Source organism: Callospermophilus lateralis, unplaced genomic scaffold (assembly GCF_048772815.1).
Source record: "Callospermophilus lateralis isolate mCalLat2 unplaced genomic scaffold, mCalLat2.hap1 Scaffold_43, whole genome shotgun sequence".
Taxonomy (NCBI): Eukaryota; Metazoa; Chordata; class Mammalia; order Rodentia; family Sciuridae; genus Callospermophilus; species Callospermophilus lateralis.
In genome coordinates, this window is record NW_027514380.1 from 15816600 (window position 1) to 15835879 (window position 19280).

The window sequence follows — 19280 nt, forward strand, 5'->3', positions numbered from 1 at the left end:
TATATATATATATATATATATATATCACTCTCCAGATTTTTCAAAATATGAAATATATGTGTCTTATTATACACTCCTTAAAATCATTCATATTCATGTATGTGGATTTATAATCAACTTTTCAGAAGATTATTCACAGAAATTCAGATTATTCATTCACCTGAAATACATATTTGTTTCCTAATACTGAAAACTAACTTCAGTAAATGCTGCATACAAATCATAATATTTCATCATTGCAAGATGGCCACGAATAGAGTGCATCACACCCAGTGTAACGGACACTGCACAGGTGAATAACGAGTTAGAACCACAAAAAACTATCTTGTTAAGAACTTACAGCAAAATGGGGGTGCACCAAAACCTATAAGAAAGATTTTTAACACTGAGATCCGGTAATTGGGTCTGAAAAATGAGCCAAATGTGCAACCGGAGATCCGGTCTGACTGATCCTCAAAACAATAGAGTGTCTGGGTTCCCAATAGACACCCTCCACACCCAACAAATGACAGGCCCAGAATACAGATTGAACTGCAGAGAAGCATCACTCAGGGGAAATCTAGTCTAGCAGGAGAAACCAGGACTAGCAGGAGAAACCAGGGGACTAGAGGCCAGGCCCTTGTGACAGGGAAGCTGGAAAACGCAGACCAGGAGGTGACAGTCCACCTGCTGTCCGCGTGACTGGGGGTCTGGAGAACACCGGCCCGGAGGAGACCGACCGCGCCACTGGGTGGCTCGTGATTGCCCACCCGCCAGTGACCTAGAGCTGAAACCAACTGGAGACAGTCCAGTTCAATCCCCGTATTCGAACATTTCGGCAAGGAGCCTGGGCCCGCCAAAGCAGAGAGGTGATGTCACTGGAGCTCGGCCTTCGGAATTCCTTACAAGTGGAATCTACTTTAGCAGGCATAGTCTACCAACACAAAAGAGAGACAACAGAGATGCACAACACCAAAACAAATCTATAGAATAAAGCAGAAACAAAGCAATCAAATAGAGCTGGAAAGTAACGTGAACATCATGAAAAAACAAGGGAAAGAAAGGAGTACAAACAATGCAGGACATCTTAATTCTACAGGAGGACCTAGAAGCATCAGAAATAGGGATAGGGAAAGAACTTAAGGCATACCTAACTCAGATGGAAAGGAATATTAGAGAAGACATGAGGCAGCAAGTCCAAGCAATAAAAGTATATTTTGAAAATGAATTAAACAAACAAACTCAAATGGCAAACAACGAGCTTTACCAGGAGATAGAGATCTTAAAAGAAATCAAACAGTAATAGTAGAAATGAAGGAAAGTATTAACCAATTTAAAAACTCAAACGAGAATATTACAAATAGACTAGATCAAATAGAAGTCAGAATATCAGATAATGAAGACAAAGTTTATCAACTTGAAAAGAATATAATCAACACAGAAAAGAGGCTTAAATCCCACTAGCAATCTATTCAAGAGCTATTGGATGTCATAAAAAAATGAGAGTCATCGGGATAGAAGAAGGCATACAGATTCAAACCAAAGGAATGGAGAACATATTAAATAAAATAATTCTAGAAAACATCCCAGAGATGAAAGATGGATCCGATTGTCAAATCCTGGAAGCCTACAGGACCCCAAACATTCAAAACCATAATAGACCAACTCCAAGACATATTATTATAAAGATAGCCAACATACAAAACAAGGAGAGAATATATAAAACTATAAGAGAAAGGAGGCAGATTACATTCAGGGGAAAACCAATTAGGTTAATGACTGATTTTTCATCATAGACTTTGAAAGCGAGACGATCCTTGAACAATGTATTTCAAATGCTGAAAAATAGTGGATTCCAACCAAGAATACTGTATCCAGCAAAATTAAGCTTCAGATTTGAAAACGAAATTAAAGTCTTTCACAATAAACAAAAGCTAAAAGAATTCGCAGCCAGAAAACCAGCACTGAAAAGCATTTTGAGCAAAATACTACAAGAAGAGAAATTGATAAATAGTGCCAAAAACTAACAGCGGGAGGTATCTCAGTAAAGGGGGAGGAAAATAACCAAAAAAGTAAAAACTAGCCAAACTAAAACATAATAAATAAGTAAACATGAATGGAAGTACAAATCATATTTCAATTGTAACCTTAAATGTTAATGGCCTAAATTCACTAATCAAGAGAATGGGCTAGTTACCTGGAACAAAAAAACAAATCCAACAATATGCTGCCTTCAGGAGACTCATATGATGGGAAAAGACATACACAGGCTGAAGGTAAAAGGTTGGGAAAAATCATACCACTCACATGGCCCTCGGAAGCAAGAAGGAGTGGCCATACTCATGTGGAATAAATTCAACTTCAAACCTAAGTTAATCAAAAGGGATAAAGAAGGACAATATATTCTGTTAAAAGAAACCATCCACCAACAAGACATAACAATTATGAATTTGTTTGCACCAAGCAATGGAGCTGCAATATTCATAAAACAAACTCTCCTAAAGTTCAATAGTCAAATAGACTACAACACAATAATTATGGGTGACTTCAGCACACCACTCTCGGCATTAGACAGATTCTCTAGACAAGAACTGAATAAAGAAACTATCAAACTCAACAGCACAATCTGTAACCTAGACTTAAATGACATATATAGAATATATCAGCCATCATCAAGTGGATACACGTTCTTCTCAGTTTCACATGGATCCTACTCAAAGATAGACCATATATTATGCCATAGGGCAATTCTTAGTAAATATAAAAGCATGAAGATTATACCATGCACTATATCTGATAATAATGGAATGAAACTGGAAATCAATGATAAAAGAAGGAAGAAAAAATCCTACATCACATGGAAAATGAACAACATGCTACTGAATGATCAATGGGTTACAGAAGACAAAAAGGAGGAGATAAAAAAAATTCTTAGAGACAAATGACAATACAGACACAACATTCCGGAATTGATGGGACACAATGAAAGCAGTTTTAAGAGGGAAGTTCATTTCTTGGAATTCTTTAATCAAAAAAAGAAAAAAAATCAACAAATAAATGAACTCACACTACACCTCAAAAACCTAGAAAAGGAAGAGCAAAACAACAGCAAATGTAGTAGAAGACAAGAAATAATTAAATTTAGAACAGAAATCAACAAAATTGAAACAAAAAAAATTTTAAAATTTGATAAATCTAAAAGTTGGTTCTTTGAAAAAATAAATAAGATTGACAGGCCCACAGCCATGCTAATGAAGAGAAGAAGAGAGAGAACTCAAATTACTAACTTACGGGATGAAACAGGCAATATCACAACAGACACTACAGAAATACAGAAGATAATTAGAAAGTATTTTGAAACACTATATTCCAATAAAATAGAAGATAGTGAATATATCGATGAATTTTTTAAGTCATACGGTCTGCCCAGATTGAGTCAGGAAGACACACACAATTTAAACAGACCAATAACAAAGGAAGAAATGAAAGAAACCATCAAAAACTACCAACCAAAAGAAGCCCTGTACCGGATGGGTATACAGCGGAAGTCTACAAAACCTTTAAAGAAGAATTAATACCAATATTTTTCAAGCTATTTCAAGAAAAACAAAAAGAAGGAGCTCTTCCAAATTTATTCTATGAGGATAAATCACCCTGATCCCGAAACCAGACAAAGACACTTCAAAGAAAGAAAACTACAGACCAATATCTCTAATGAACTTCGATGCAAAACTTCTCAATAAAATCCTGGCGAATTGAATACAAAAGCATATCAAAAAAAATTGTGCACCATGATCAAGTAAGATTCATCCCTGGGATGTTAGGCTTGTTCAATATACGGAAATCAATAAATGCCATTCACCACATCAATAGACTTAAAGACAAGAACCATATGATCATCTCAATAGATGCAGAAAAAGCATTTGACAAAGTTCAGCATCACTTTATGTTCAAAACACTAGAAAAACTAGGGATAACAGGAACTTACCTCAACATTGTAGAAGCTATATATGCTAAACCTCAGGCTAGCATCATCCTAAATGTGGAAAAACTGAAGGCATTCCCTCTAAAATCTGGAACAAGACAGGGATGCCCTCTATCACCACTTCTATTCAATTTAGTTCTTGAAATACTAGCCAGAACAATTAGACAGACACAAGAAATTAAAGGCATAAAAATAGGAAAAGAAGTATTTAAATTACTGCTATTTGCAGATGTCATGATAATATATTCAACAGACCCCAAAGGGTCTACAATGAAATGGCTAGAGTTAATAAATGAATTCAGCAAAGTGGCAGAATATAAAATCAACACGCATAAATGAAAGGCATTCCTGTATGTCAGCAACACAACTTCTGAAATGGAAATGAGGAAAACCACTCCATTCACAATATCCTCAAATAAAATAAGATACTTGGGAATCAACCTAACAAAAGAGGTGAAAGTTTTATATACTGAAAACTACAGAACCCTAAAGAGAGAGAGAGAAGAAGATCTTAGAAGATGGAAAAACAAAAGACCCAGAATAGCAAAAGCAACTCTAAGCAGAAAATATGAATCTGGAGGTATAGTGGTACCAGAGTTCAAACTGTACTAAAAGCAATAGTAACAAAAACCGCGTGGTACTGGTAACAAAATAGGAAGGTGGACCAATGGTACAGAATAGAGGACACAGAAACCAATCCACAAAATTACAACTTTCTTATATTTGAAAAAGGGGCTAAAAGCATTCAATGGAAGAAGGATAGCATCTTCAAACAATGGGGTAGGGAAAATTGGGGAAAGGGGGGGCAAGGGAGAGAAGTGAACAACAGCAGATGAGGTAGAGAAAGAAGATGGGAGGGGATGGGAGGGGGGATAGTAGGGGATAGTAGAGGATAGGAAATGTAGCAGAATACAACAGTCACTAATATGACATTATGTAAAAATGTGAATGTGTAACCGATGTGATTCTGCAACTCGTATTTGGGGAAAATTGGGAGTTCATAACCCAATTGAGTCAAATGTATGAAAGATGATATATGATGAGCTTTGTAATGTTTTGAACAACCAATAAAAAATAAATAAATAAAGGTTTAAAATTGAGTGGGAAGAAATCAGCTAAAAAAGAGTTGAGATGCATTCATTTTGCTAAGCAGAAACTTTGTTTTGTGTAGTTGTAACTATCACAAATTTATTTTACCAGAAAACTGGCTTTTAAAAATGCACATAATTGAGATTAAAGGATAATCCACTTGCCTTCATGAAAAACTCATAGCATTTCCTGTATTTTTCATATTTTATTTTTTTGTGGATATTTTGACATGGACCAGGTCTAGACTTAGGCTATTCTTCCAGAATACTACCTCATCTGACAAGTTGGTACAATGTGTTGGATTGTTCTTTTCATCTTTTATTTAATAGTTTCTAGATGATAATATGTATTTTTCCTTATCTTTGTTTGGACATACATACCCAACTATATCTTTGCATTTTATGTTTTACTGGGGAAGAGACTCATCAAAAGCTCTTTATTATATGTATCAACAATCAAACATTCAGAGCATGCAATTATACATAATTTTGCATGAAAATATTTTTGTACCATTTTTGTAAAGATTTAGAATTATTAATACTGTCCCTACTGTAATTAGTAACTACTTACAAAAAGAATTAAACAATTGGCTTTATATCAATTATGAATACGAAAATTACTAAAATAAGTATTTGGCAATTAATACGCATTTGATAGAAAGTGAAATCACAAGAAAGCCATTTAAAATGTCAGTGCATATGGTCCTTAAATAATAGGTTGTTCAAAAAAAATTTCTCTAATTCAAAAGAGTAATATGCCATATTACAGCTAAATGTGATATAAAACATTAAATTATCAGTATTGATAAATAAGAATGATACCTGTTTACTTAAATATGTTTATTTGATTTTCACTGTAAGATGTTAATTCTGGAAGACTTGAGAATTAAGAAAGACTTGGTCTATATTATTTCTAACAGGCTAATCAAAGTACTTTTAAATATATATGTATATATATAATATATGTAACACATATGCATGAATATAGATACATATGCATAATAAATGTATTGTAATATATTAATCAGGTGGTTATAATTTTTAAATTTTCTCAAAAAAAAAGAATGACTATAAAAAACTGTTTTAAATGTAAATTTCATAGCATAGAACTGTTTGTAATGCTATGAGAGAAAAATACATATGGAGGGAAAATGAAAAAGGAAGAGAGAGAGGGGGAAAAATGAGGAAGAAAGTGAGTAAAGAAGAGGGAGAAGAGTGTTTGATGAAAAGATAAAAGTGGAGGGGCTGGGTTTGTGGCTCAGTGTTAACATGCTTGTCTAGCATGTGTGAGGCAGTGGGTTATATTCTCAGCACCACATACAAATAAATAAAATGAAGGTCTATCAACAACTGAAAAAATAAAAAAATGAGAGATATTACCAAAATTCCAAGATTTTATGAATGTTAAATAAAAAAAATTATGTTGCATAGCCTTATGTAATTTCTAGACTCGCCAAAATAATCATTAAATGTTAGATTATTAGTGCTATAACTAAAAATTCATTGCTCTTTCCTCTACATTCTGTGGCATGCTAGTGCTAAAATAAATTGCATTATAACACCAAAATAAAATTCTAATATTTATACAGAAACCTACCCAGTTTAACATCAATGCAAGAAGATTCCTATGTGATATAATGTGTATTTTGACGTTCATTTTTATTCAACACTGGTACATTACTATTTCTCCAGTTAATGCACATCATAGGATGTATATTTCATCCACAATTTAGCAAATATATACACATTTGTTTTGCTTTCAATCACTTCTTGCTTCAGAACACATGTATTCCTCCATGTTTCTTGACTTCTCTTTTTATGAGAATTCTTTCCAAACACATTATTTTCGATTTCCATTATTCCTTTGAAGCAAAACTGACACACCCGTCGTGATAAAACATAACACTAATATTACCATTAGATGTAAAACTGGTTGAAATGAATGATTGTACATCAATATAAGATGTCTTGTATACTTTCAGATATCAATTCAATCCATTATTCAAAGTGAAACCAGTTATATCTTTTATTCACAGTATGGTCTATTCATGCATTGTCTATATATTGATAGACACATGGTACACCTCTGTGTACTCCCAATAATAATTTGTATATCTTCAAAATATTGCTCCCAGAAATGGTGGAAGAAATATGCATGTCAACTGATCTACATATACATTTTATCACAGTAATATTCTGGACACAAAATGCAAAGGTCACACTTATGACTGTCCAAAAGCCTAAATGGAAAGTGAACATGGATTACTAAAAACATCCATGTCCAGGTTGCCTAATGCTCTCAAATGTCAATCCTATTGGTGATTACATATGTGTTTCTACCTAAGACTACATTTTCAATCTCACTCTGTTGAAACTGTCTAAACCTATCACTCATTTTATAATTTTCCTGATTTCCTAATCTCTATTCACATCTGCTTTCCTACTTTTTTCCCCAGTTCATCATTGTGACTGACTCTCCACTGGCAGAAATAGAATGTGAGACCCCACAATAATTATGATTAATTATTTTTAAGATTAAAAGTTGTCAGAAAACGCAGTGGGAAATTAAATAATAAAAGAAATTGAAATTGAAACGTAAAGAACCAGGTTTTGTAAAGTTTACAAGCTGCACTCAGAACCTGAAATTCCTGTGGCAGTTAAGACAATTCCCGGAACTGCCCATTAGATGTGTGTTGAAATCTTCCCTGACCACCTAGTTACTTAACAACCCCTTCCCAGAAACCGTGAAGCTCAGCACATATACATCTCAGGGCTTCAACCAATCAGTGTAAATGTATACCCATTCTCAGGGCTGACCAATCACCCCTGCCCGATGTGTGACCGCCAATGAATGTGCTAATCATGTTTTAGAGTTGTTATTTGATTTTCCCGTGGTATAAGATGATTTGCAAAAGGAGGCTAGAATGTATGTAAAGTCCCTGCCCTCTCTAAAGAATGTATATAAACACTGCTCAAGTTGTTCTCGGGGCTCTTTGCTCTTTACTCCTCTAAAGTGAGCTCTGAGCCCCACCATGCTAGACCCCCAAAAAACCCTTGGCTGTGGCATGAGACAGTCTCTTGGTGGTCTTTTCCTCCAACATTTGACCGACCTTTTCACCTATCAAGGACCTGAGAGAGCAAAAGTCAACTCCATGTCAACTTCCATATCAAACAACCTGGTCAGAATGAAGGGATGTGTCTGAATCAGCCTCTCTCTTCTTAATGTAGATTAAATGGAGCAAACCAGGCCTGTGTGGAGAGCTGTTCCCGGGTACCTATGGTTGATATACCATTCTAACTTGTGAAAGTTTCACATGAAGTAGGGGCAGCCTCCATCTCATGGGACCCTTGGAAGCAATTGTTAGAACAAAGTGATTGCCAAGCCAGTGACCTCGTTCAGTTCCTGAAGGAAGTGACCTACCACACTTTCTTGGTGATGGAACTCTCTGAACTTGGGATCTGGGAAGCCAGGCACCCAGAGCAAGGCTCAGTCCCAGTCCCTGTGGTCTCAATTGTTTGGATTTACCAAGGAGAGAGTCAGTCTTTCTTGGTACCTACTTATGTGATGATGGCCAAATGCCAGGAGAGCTTTGAAGAGGGGCCTTTTCTGGGGAAGCAGGTAGTGGCTAAACCATGACTCCTGACAACTTCAAAGAGTTGGCCAAAAAGACCAGATCTGAGACAGGACACGCAATTTTGGGGGAACATAGTATGGCCCACCAGTCAGAGGACACTCAAGATAGTCACAGACATACTTGGGGGAAGGAGGTGCCGATATGGGTGTCCGTGTTAGTGTGTGGTTTTGTCTCAGGTTCTGAAAATAGGTAGGAAAGGCGGTTTATTTGTTTGGACTGGAATGTTTCGAGAAAGTCGTTTGATAACACGAATGTTTCTATGTCTGTGTATCCCACTGTATCCGTGGTTGTAGACATTTTAAAATCGAATGCATCAATGGTTGTGTCCTGTGTAGTAGAAAGCTACCCAGCATTCATTCCACCCAATTTAAGAATGGAGAGCGGCTTGCCTTATGGATGGGCAACACCTACTACCTTCCTAAGTTCCTCTTTTCTTCCTGAATACTGGCCACTCTCCAGGATAGCCTCATGGTTTTGTTTCCAAGATATGTACCACCTCCAAACTCTGTGACATGGACATGTACTGGATAGCTGAAGGGAATGGGAGAATCTCAGAAAACTCAGATATCAGTGTGACCAGTAAAGTCTCAGTGGAGAAACACTGCTTTGGGCCTTTTGCTTACCTATTGTTCTGTTGTCCTGAATGTCAGGAAGGTCTTTGCCTCAGGCCACCCCTTTGTGAAGCCTGAAGAAAACAGTTTTCAAATGGAAATGAATGGGCATCACCTGTGCCTCTTTGCTTAACTTCTTTGGAAAGGGATGTGGCTGAATCAGCCTCTTGGCCCTGTGTGAGACAGTGGCTCAGATACTCAGCACCTGATGGATCTAAAGAAAGTTTCCAAGTGTGCATCCAAACCAAATGGCCAAAAGTGCAGTCACTGTGGATAAAGGTTTTTGCCTTCCTCTGTTAGCTTCCTCACCTCCATCAAGTGAGAATATGGATCTTTTGGGTCAAATCAGTTCTTCAAACCCTGCAGAGGCTAGCCGATATGTGCTTAGGTTTTCTCATGACACCAATTCACATAAAGAATCTGTATCAGACAGTCAGTAAGCCTCATTCAGGAGAAGCTGAGCAGTTATATAGCTGGCACATTTGATCACTCTTGGTTCACAGGAAGGCTGTCCAGGCCACCCTCACTTTAGGGAAATAAGGGGCAATGGTGCTTATTTTGGACAATGTCTAAGGCTGCACCCCTCATGGAAAACTTTAGTCAGAGGTTTTTATGAGTGTCTATATGGAAGAAGATGAGGGTCATGTGGGACTGTTTTGGTTTTAATTGCGGTCAAATGCCGCAGTCTCTGGCTGGGCAAAAATCACGAGTCTCCATACAGCTTTTAGATTCAAACAGCAATTCTTTATTCCCGAACTCACACCGGCCGTCTACAAACACGTTCTGGGGAAATCCACGTTCTCTGCCCAAATCCACTCTCTGCCCAAATCCACTCTCTGCCCAAATCCACTACTCCTGGGCTTCTGTCTCCCAAATATACTGTCTGACCCTAAGAACTCAAGAGGAACTCAGCAGCAGAATACGCCCTATTCTAAAGGGGAACACCCTAATCTCCTATTATGCTAAACCGCCCTATTCTACAGGGGGAACACCCTAATCTCCTATTATGCTAAACCAGGAACACCCTAAACATGGATCTGCCCTGGTCCTTGAGCAAAGTCACCTTACATGCAATGTCCTGCAAAATGTCCTATTTCCATGAGTCCTTCTACTAAAGAAACATGGGGGTACCCTGGCAAGGAAATTGTCATACCTACTTGGCTGATGGTTCCCAGAATCTCCCCCCTTCTGATTGATTAAACAACAAGTAATGTGGCTTAAGGACCGTGCCTGGTAGGTTGTCCAGTTCAACATATGGTTTTTACCCGTCATTGGAAAACTGACCTTTAGGCGTCAGCCTCCTGTCTTAGGTTGATACCACTGCAACTGGATCATACCCGTCACTGACTACCGGTCCAGCATACAGCCATACTTGTGGATAGGTCTATGCACCAGTGGGGGGGTGAGGTTCTTTGCCTCACCTCTGTTGGCCCCCAAATTTGGCCTTGGTGCCAGTGGGGGAGTGAGGTTAATGTGGCTTAAGGACCGTGCCTGGTAGGTTGTCCAATTCAACATATTTTTCTTACCCATCATCGGAAAACTGACCTTTAGGCAACTGACCTTTAGGTGTCAGCCTCCTGTCTTAGGTTGATACCACTGCAATTAGATCATACCCGTCACTCACTACCGGTCCAGCATATAGCCATTGGCCCCCAAATTTAGACCATCAAGAGCAGAAGGGAGGAGGATACAGAAATGCCACGACACCAAGCCAATTGACAGTTCCTTTGGAAAAATTGCATCATTGGTGACACCATCAGCAAAAATCACTGGTGACACCATCAGCAAAGATATGCCAGCATTACCACAATTCGCTGTACTAAACGATAGTTACATAGTCTAGGCAAGTTCTGTAAGCAGTTCAAAGTGGAGGAATCCTTCTTCTTCTGTTTTCTCTTTGTTTTCCACTATACAAAGTCTAATCTGGTAAAGAAAAGAACCATTATTTATAGGACATATTAGAGCACATACAGAATTGCCTGGAGCCGTTAGTTTGGGCAATGATTTAGCAGATAAAATTAAACACGACATACATATTTTCTCTACACTAGAAGAAGACAATTTCCTTGTCAGCGTACCCCCATTTTTCTTTCCATGTTTAGGGTGTTCCTAGTTTAGTATAATAGGAGAATAGGGTGTTCCCCCTTTAGAATAGGGCGGTTTAGCATAATAAGAGATTAGAGTGTTCCCCTTTAGAATAGGGCGTATCCTGCTTCTGAGTTCCTCTTGAGTTCTTAGGGTCAGACAGTATATTTGGGAGACAGAAGCCCAGGAGTAGTGGATTTGGGCAGAGAGTGGATTTGGGCAGAGAGTGGATTTGGGTAGAGAACGTGGATTTCCCCAGAACGTGTTTGTAGACGGCCGGTGTGAGTTCGGGAATAAAGAATTGCTGTTTGAATCTACAAGCTGTGTGGAGACTCGTGATTTTTGCCCAGCCAGAGACTGCAGCATCTGGTAGATCGTACGTGGAATGCCTGAAACTTGGGGGTAAGTGAAATTGCTCGCCCCTGAGGGAAGGCGAGAGAATGGGTGACCAATTCAAAAAACAGTATGTTCTTGTTTTGATTTATTGTGTTTTTATTTCAAGTTGCCTGTTCCTAGAACTTTCTCAGGCAAACTGGGGAAAATGGTTGGCTCAAAGTTTGAAGTTGTTCACCTCTGAGGGAGAGAAATTGTTAGAGATAGGAGGCACCCCAGTAAGACCAAGAACAGCTAGGGCATATGTTGATATAATACAAAAATGTAGCCCATGGCTTTTTAAAGATGAGTTATTAAGTATATCAATGGGACCATCATGGTATCCTGTAGAAGGATTTTTCTTCAAGAAATAGATGGCTAATTCTGTTTACTACATTTGTCTTAGATCTTGGTTTCTACAAAGTTCTAATTAATTTACAAAGCTAAAGTGTTAAAATATCAACCACTAAATATAAAATCAATTACTCTTTACTTATTAAGTTCCATAAGGTAATATATTTAAAAATTATGTGTGTTTTCATAAATTGGTAAGTGGAAAAAAGTTTTAATATTGCTTTGGTCTGTGTCTTTGCCAAAACAAGGTTACTAAGTGTTAAGATTCAATCAGGTGTAATTTATATACAAAGAGTATAATAAGTTTCAGTTGGGTTTCAATTATAGTATTATGGTACCATAAAAAAAAAACATGAAAGTATTTCATCCTATTAAAGTGGAGTACTTTGTCTAAATCAGAAATTTTATGAGAGTTGTTTCAAAATCTGAATTTATAATAAGGGTTAACGGTTAAAAAAGAGATAGAAAAAGATTCAAGACGTGTAAATATATTTTAATATAAGAGGTTAATGGAAAAAGAAGTGTTTCTAGATGAGATAATCTCTGTGTGGTAAAGTAAAAAGTTGTAAAATGCCATTTAAAAAGATTTTGAGGAAACTAGACTTACTTTAAAAGCTTGAGAAAGGAAGAAGGAAGAAAAAAAGTATTTGTACATGGTAGATTAAGACAAAGCTTCTTAATGGAGTAAAAAAGGACCTTGGTTGAAGGGCAGCCATGTAAACTAACATTAAGCAATTTAAACAGAATCTAAGCCTCGTTTAAAATAGTGAAGCTGTAGGTGGTGAAAAAGTTCATTTAAAAGTACGGTATAGTGATAAATAAAAGGCTTTAAAAGGTTAATTTGAAGGTGTTTAAGATGCCTTCATGACGGAGGAAAAATTGCATGATTGGTGACACCATCAGCAAAAATCACTGGTGACACCATCAGCAACGATATGCCAGCATTACCACAATTCGCTGTACCAAACGATAGTTACATAGTCTAGGCAAGTTCTGTAAGCCATTCAAAGTGGAGGAATCTATCAATCTGTCCGTCTCCTCCCAAAGTCCGTTTCCTCCCAAAGTAAGTTGACTCCTTGATTGAGCATACTTGTTGAGTTATATTCATTGGGATGAAGATAGGAATTCTGGCAATGATGCTAAAAAGACATTATCCTGAAAAGAATTATTAAATATAATGAAAAGGAAAGGTGAAAGTAAACAAACAGATGTGTTAACCTCCTTAAAAAACAATCCGTAACAGCTGTTTACCTGATTTAAATTAGTAAACAAGCAGATCAGTTAACCACCTTTAAAAACAATCCTTAACAGCTGTTTACCTAATTTAAATTAATCCATTTAAATCACGTGAATAAAAAAAATAATTTGGATCCATATTCTCATGAGCGCTCCTCATATATGAAATATGGACATACGCACAGACAGACATACAACACAAAACACAAATGTGCAAACAAATGTACAAAACATAAGATAATAATAAAGGCCTTGTAGCTTTACCTAGGTGAAATCTCCATTGCAATGTTTAAAAACTCCACAGTCAAAAAATAAAACTGATCAGAAAAACATTTACCTAGGTTTGTATGAGCTCAAAAAATAAAAATAGAGCCTTATGATGTGGAAAAATGCAATAATAAAATAGATACTGAAAAAAGAATCCTGGTTAATCACGGTTGCAGATGTAAGAATGGCCAAGCTGGAGTTCTGGATATCAGCTGTTATGGATTTGAGTCAATTCATCTTCTTTTCGATCTGTAGAAATCGTTTTAGTTAGTCTTTCTGGAATCCAAATCGGTTGCTGTTCTCCCTGTGGAAACACACAGACAGAGCCCCAACTCCAGACAATCACTGGGTCAGGACCTTTCCATTGTCGTGTTAGAATATCTTTCCAAAGAACTTTAGGCTTATGCAAATTTTTTGGATACATATGCCTTTCCGCAGCACTAAGTCCTGATGAATCCAAATTTTAAAAGTTTAGAGTAAAAAGCGTTATTTTAAGTTTATCTTTGGGGGATATATACCCCTTTCCAATTCCCTCTTTTTGCTTTAATAAGTACGTTTTAATAGTTTGATGAGCTCTTTCAACTATGCCTTGTCGATGTGGATTGTATGGAATTCCTGTTATATGAATAATACCACATGATGAGCAAAATTGTTTAAAAGAGGTAGAGGTATAGCCAGGACCGTTATCAGTTTTTAACTGTTTAGGAACGCCCACAGTGGCAAAATTTTGTAAGCAATGAGCTGTAACATCTTTAGTTTTTTTCTCCGGCATGAAGGGAGTCCATCAAAAATCCGGAAGAAGTATCAACTGTAACATGTAAATATTTTAATTTTCCAAATTCTGGCAAGTGTGTGATGTCCATCTGCCAAATATGGTTAGGTATCTGTCCTCTAGGATTGACTCCAAGATTAACTTGTGGTAATAATGTCACACAATTTTGACATTGTTTTATTATATATCTGGCTTGTTCCTTAATTATTTTAAAACGCTTTTGTAAAGTATTAGCATTAACATGGAATTTTTTATGAAAATTCATAGCTTCTTCTAGTGTAGAGAAAATATGTATGTCGTGTGTAGTTTTATCTGCTAAATCATTGCCCAACTAAGGGCTCCAGGCAATCCTGTATGTGCTCTAATATGTCCTATAAAGAATGGATCTTTTCTGTCCCAGATTAGACTTTATATAGTGGAAAACAAAGAGAAAACAGTAGAAGAAGGGGAAATCCTACCAGCATCTTCAAGAGATACTATAGCATTAACTACATACTGAATATCAGAAAATAAATTAAATACAGAATCTTTAAACATTAAAAAGGCTTGTAAAACTGCATTAAGCACTACCTTTTGAGCTGATTGTTTGGGTACTAAAAATGTAAAAGTTTGATCAGGGGTAACTACTGCTGCTGTACCATTATTTGACCCATCAGTGAATATATTTGGAGCATTCATGATAGGGATTTTCCTTGTCATTTTTGGAAAAACTACAGGATGCTTAGACCAAAAAGACAACAAAGGATTAGATGGTAAGTGATTATCAAATCAAACATTAGATTTACACATGATTATTGCCCAAGTATTTCACTCATTAGCTAACTCATCAATTTGATCCATAGTATATGGAGTAATAATTTTATTGGGAGAAATTCCAAACACTCCCTTCGCTGCTTTTATTCCTTTGAGTATTAATTGTCCTACAGCCTCATGATACCTAGTAAGAATAGTGTTAGGAGAATAAGATAAATGTATCCACAATAATGGACCTTCTTGCCAAAATACTCCTGTAGTAATATTTTTTGTTGGTAGTACAATAAATAATAAAGGCAAACTTATATCAATTCTATCCAAATGTATATTTTCCATATATGTTTCAATAATTTTTAATGCCTTTCTTGCTTTAGGAGTTAACATGCGAGGTGAGTTTGGATCTGATGGACCTTTTAGAATATCAAATAAAGATCCCAACTCTCCTGTTGGTATGCCTAGATAAGGCCTTATCCAATTTATGTCTCCCAATAACTTTTGAAAGTCGTTAAGTGACTTGAGTTGATGTACTCGTATTTGAATTTTTGGTGGACGGACCATGGTTGAGGATAATAGAACTCCTAAATAATTAATTGGAAAATTTAATTGTACTTTATCTATTGCTATCTCTAGATTATAATTTTTTAATAAGTTTGTAAGTGTGGCATAACATTCCAGCAATATGTTTTTATCTTTATGTGCCAATAATACATCATCCATATAGTGAAATATTTGTAGTTCAGCATTTTGATTTCTAAGTGGCTTGATTGCTTTATTAACATATATTTGACACATAGTTGGACTGTTAGCCATCCCTTGAGGGAGTACTTTCCATTCATATCTCTGATCAGGACCTTCATGATTTAATGCAGGGATAGTAAATGCAAAGCGTGGACTATCCTCGGGATGAATTGGAATTGAAAAAAAAAACAATCTTTAATATCTATGACTAAAACATGCCAGGTTTTTGGCAAAGCAGAGAATTGAGGAATCCCTAATTGAGCAGGTCCCATAATAACCATCTCATTATTAATGGCTCTTAAATCTTGCAATAATCTCCATTTACCAGATTTTTTTTAATGACAAAAATGGGAGTATTATGGGGAGATATGGAAGGTTGTATATGACCTTCCACTAATCGTTGTTTGAGCAGATCATGGGCTACTTGTATCTTTTCTTTAGTCAGGGGCCACTGAGGAACCCAAACTGGTCTTTTTGATTCCCAAGTAATTTTTATTGTCTCAGTGGCCCTTTCTGAAAATCCAACCCATGTCTGTCTGTTCATTGATCTATTTGAATTGGTGCTGCTATATGTTGTCCTTGTTTTCCTAATCTTTTTTCTTTCCTAAAACCTTGTCTAGCCCTAGTAGTGGGCACATTAGGATTGATGTTATTTGTTAACGTCAAACCTAATTGATCTAGGTCATCTCGTCCCCATAAATTTATAGGAAGATGATTCAATACATATGGCTGTATATTTTCCTCACAACCTTCAGAATCCTTCCAATCAAATACCATTGCACTTCTATGGGGATTAGTAGCCACTCCTAGGCCTCGAAGCATTTGAGTGGCTTGTTGTAATGGCCAATGTTTTGGCCAGTCCTGACTAGATATGATGCTAAGGTCTGCACCTGTGTCCAGTAGCCCATTAAAGTCGTGTCCTTGAATATTTAGTTTTACATTGGGCGAGAATCTAAATTTAAAGACAACATAGCCAAATCTACACCTGTGGAGCCTAATCCCCTGGAACCTCTTTTTACACTATGACTAGGAAATTTATTATGTAGGCTGGGTATTATTAACAACTGTGCTATTCTATCTCCAGGTGAAATTACTGATATACCTCTTGGAGAACTAGCTATATATATTTTTTTCACCTACATAATCGGGATCAATTACCCCAGGACTTATCATAAGTCCTTTTAATGTAGATGAACTACGTCCCAATAATAAGCCTACTGTCCCTTGGGGAAGAGGTCCTTTTTTTCCTGAAGGAATGATTTGAACTCCCATCTCTGGAGTTAGTACTGCTCTGGTAGAGGCGCAGATGTCCAACCCTGCACTCTCTCGGGTTTGTCTGATGAGGGATTTAATGGACAATGTGTCCTGGGCACTACTCTGATGGTGTTGCTGGGTTCCTCCACTGCCCCGTATATTTGTGGTTGTGGGCCCCGGAGCATTGGGCCCCTTTGTCCGTTTTTCGGCAATGGAGCCTGATGCCTTTCTCCACGATATCGTGGGTAATTATCTGGTCCTTGTCCGTTTTTTGATAAGGGAGTACCCTCTATGGTAGTTTGAGAACGGCATTCATTTGCCCAATGTCTCCCTCTACGGCATCGTGGTCAAAAACCCGGTATTCTATTTCTTTGATACCTAGTTTTGTTAAATCCTCCTCCTATGGGGCAACTCCTTTTAAAATGTCCTGTTTGTTCACAATCATAGCATGTTTTTGGCCTGGCATCTAAAGCCTGTTGTACTGCAGCTGCCAAGACTTGCCCTTGTTCATTAATATCTCTACATAATTTAATATATGTGTTTAAATCTTCATGTCTCCATGGTCTAATGACCTCTCTGCAGCAACGATTTGCTTGGTCATAAGCCAGTTGTTTTATTAATGGCATTGCTTGTTCCATATCCCCAAAAATTTTGGCAGCCGTTTGAATTAGCCTGTCTACAAAGTCAGCATAATGTTCATTACCTCTCTGTATTACCTTAGATAGCTGACCTTGTAAATCTCCATGTCCTTGTAATGTCTTCCATGCCCTAACTGCGTCTGCAGCAATTTGTGCATATATAGCAGGATCATATTCAATTTGTTGCTGCTGACCCTCATAAGGCCCTTTCCCTAGCAACATTTCTAGATTTCTTTGAGGGTAACCGGCTGCTGCATTTCGCCTAGCTGTCTCTGCACAAAATTCCTCATTGGCAACCTTCCATAACAAATATTGTCCTCCATTTAGCACAGATTTACACATGCTAGCCCAATCTGCTGGCGTCATGTCCAAGTTAGTAATGGACTCGACCATGCTTACCGTGAAGGGAGCTTGGGGACCATAGGTTGTTACAGCCTCCTTTAACTGCTTCACTGTTTTAAAATCTAAAGCATGGTGAATTCGCTGCCCTCCTGCCTGCTCAAGTACAGGGCATGCTAATCTTCGAGGTCCTGTCTCAGGATCCCAATTATCAACTACGGGGTTTGAGGGCCACTCAGCTGTCTCTATCGGTGGGGCTGTTGGTTGAATTAAACTCTCTTGTGATAAAACGGAGTTAGTAACAGCCTCCTGTTGTGGCCTTTTTCCTAACAACCCCTTTTCCTTTAAATTTTCTTCCTCTGTCTGACTAGCTCGAGAGACCTTCTTTTTTGCTTTATCTAAAATGTCTTTCTCCATATTCTGAACCTCTAACAATTTACTTAACATATTTTCAGTTTGTTTTAATCTACTATAAAGATAATGCAACCCAATAAGATAACACAAAACAAAACCAAAACTGAATGAAACAAACACGGAATAAAAAATCGTTGTATCAATTTTCTCTTCCTCAGGGCCGACAAACTTCAAACCTTTAGTCAACCATTTTTTCCAGTTTGCCTAGGAAATTTCTAGGGATAGGCAGCTTGAAAGAAAAACAAAATAAATCAAAAGAAGAACACATTGTTTTTTGAAATGGTCACCCATTCTCTCACCTTCCCTCAGGGGCGAGCAATTTCACTTACCCCCAAGCTACAGGCGTTCCGCGAACGAGCCACCAAATGCCGCAGTCTCTGGCTGGGCACAAATCATGAGTCTCCACACAGCTTGTAGATTCAAACAGCAATTCTTTATTCCCAAACTCACACCGGCCGTCTACAAACACTTTCTGGGGAAATCCACGTTCCTGCCCAAATCCACTCTCTGCCCAAATCCACTACTCCTGGGCTTCTGTCTCCCAAATATACTGTCTGATCCTAAGAATCAAGAGGAACTCAGCAGCAGGATACGCCCTATTCTAAAGGGGAACACCCTAATCTCCTATTATGCTAAACCACCCTATTCTAAAGGGGGAACACCCTAATCTCCTATTATGCTAAACCAGGAACACCCAAAACATGGATCCGCCCTGGTCCTTGAGCAAGGTCACCTTACATGCAATGTCCTGCAAAATGTC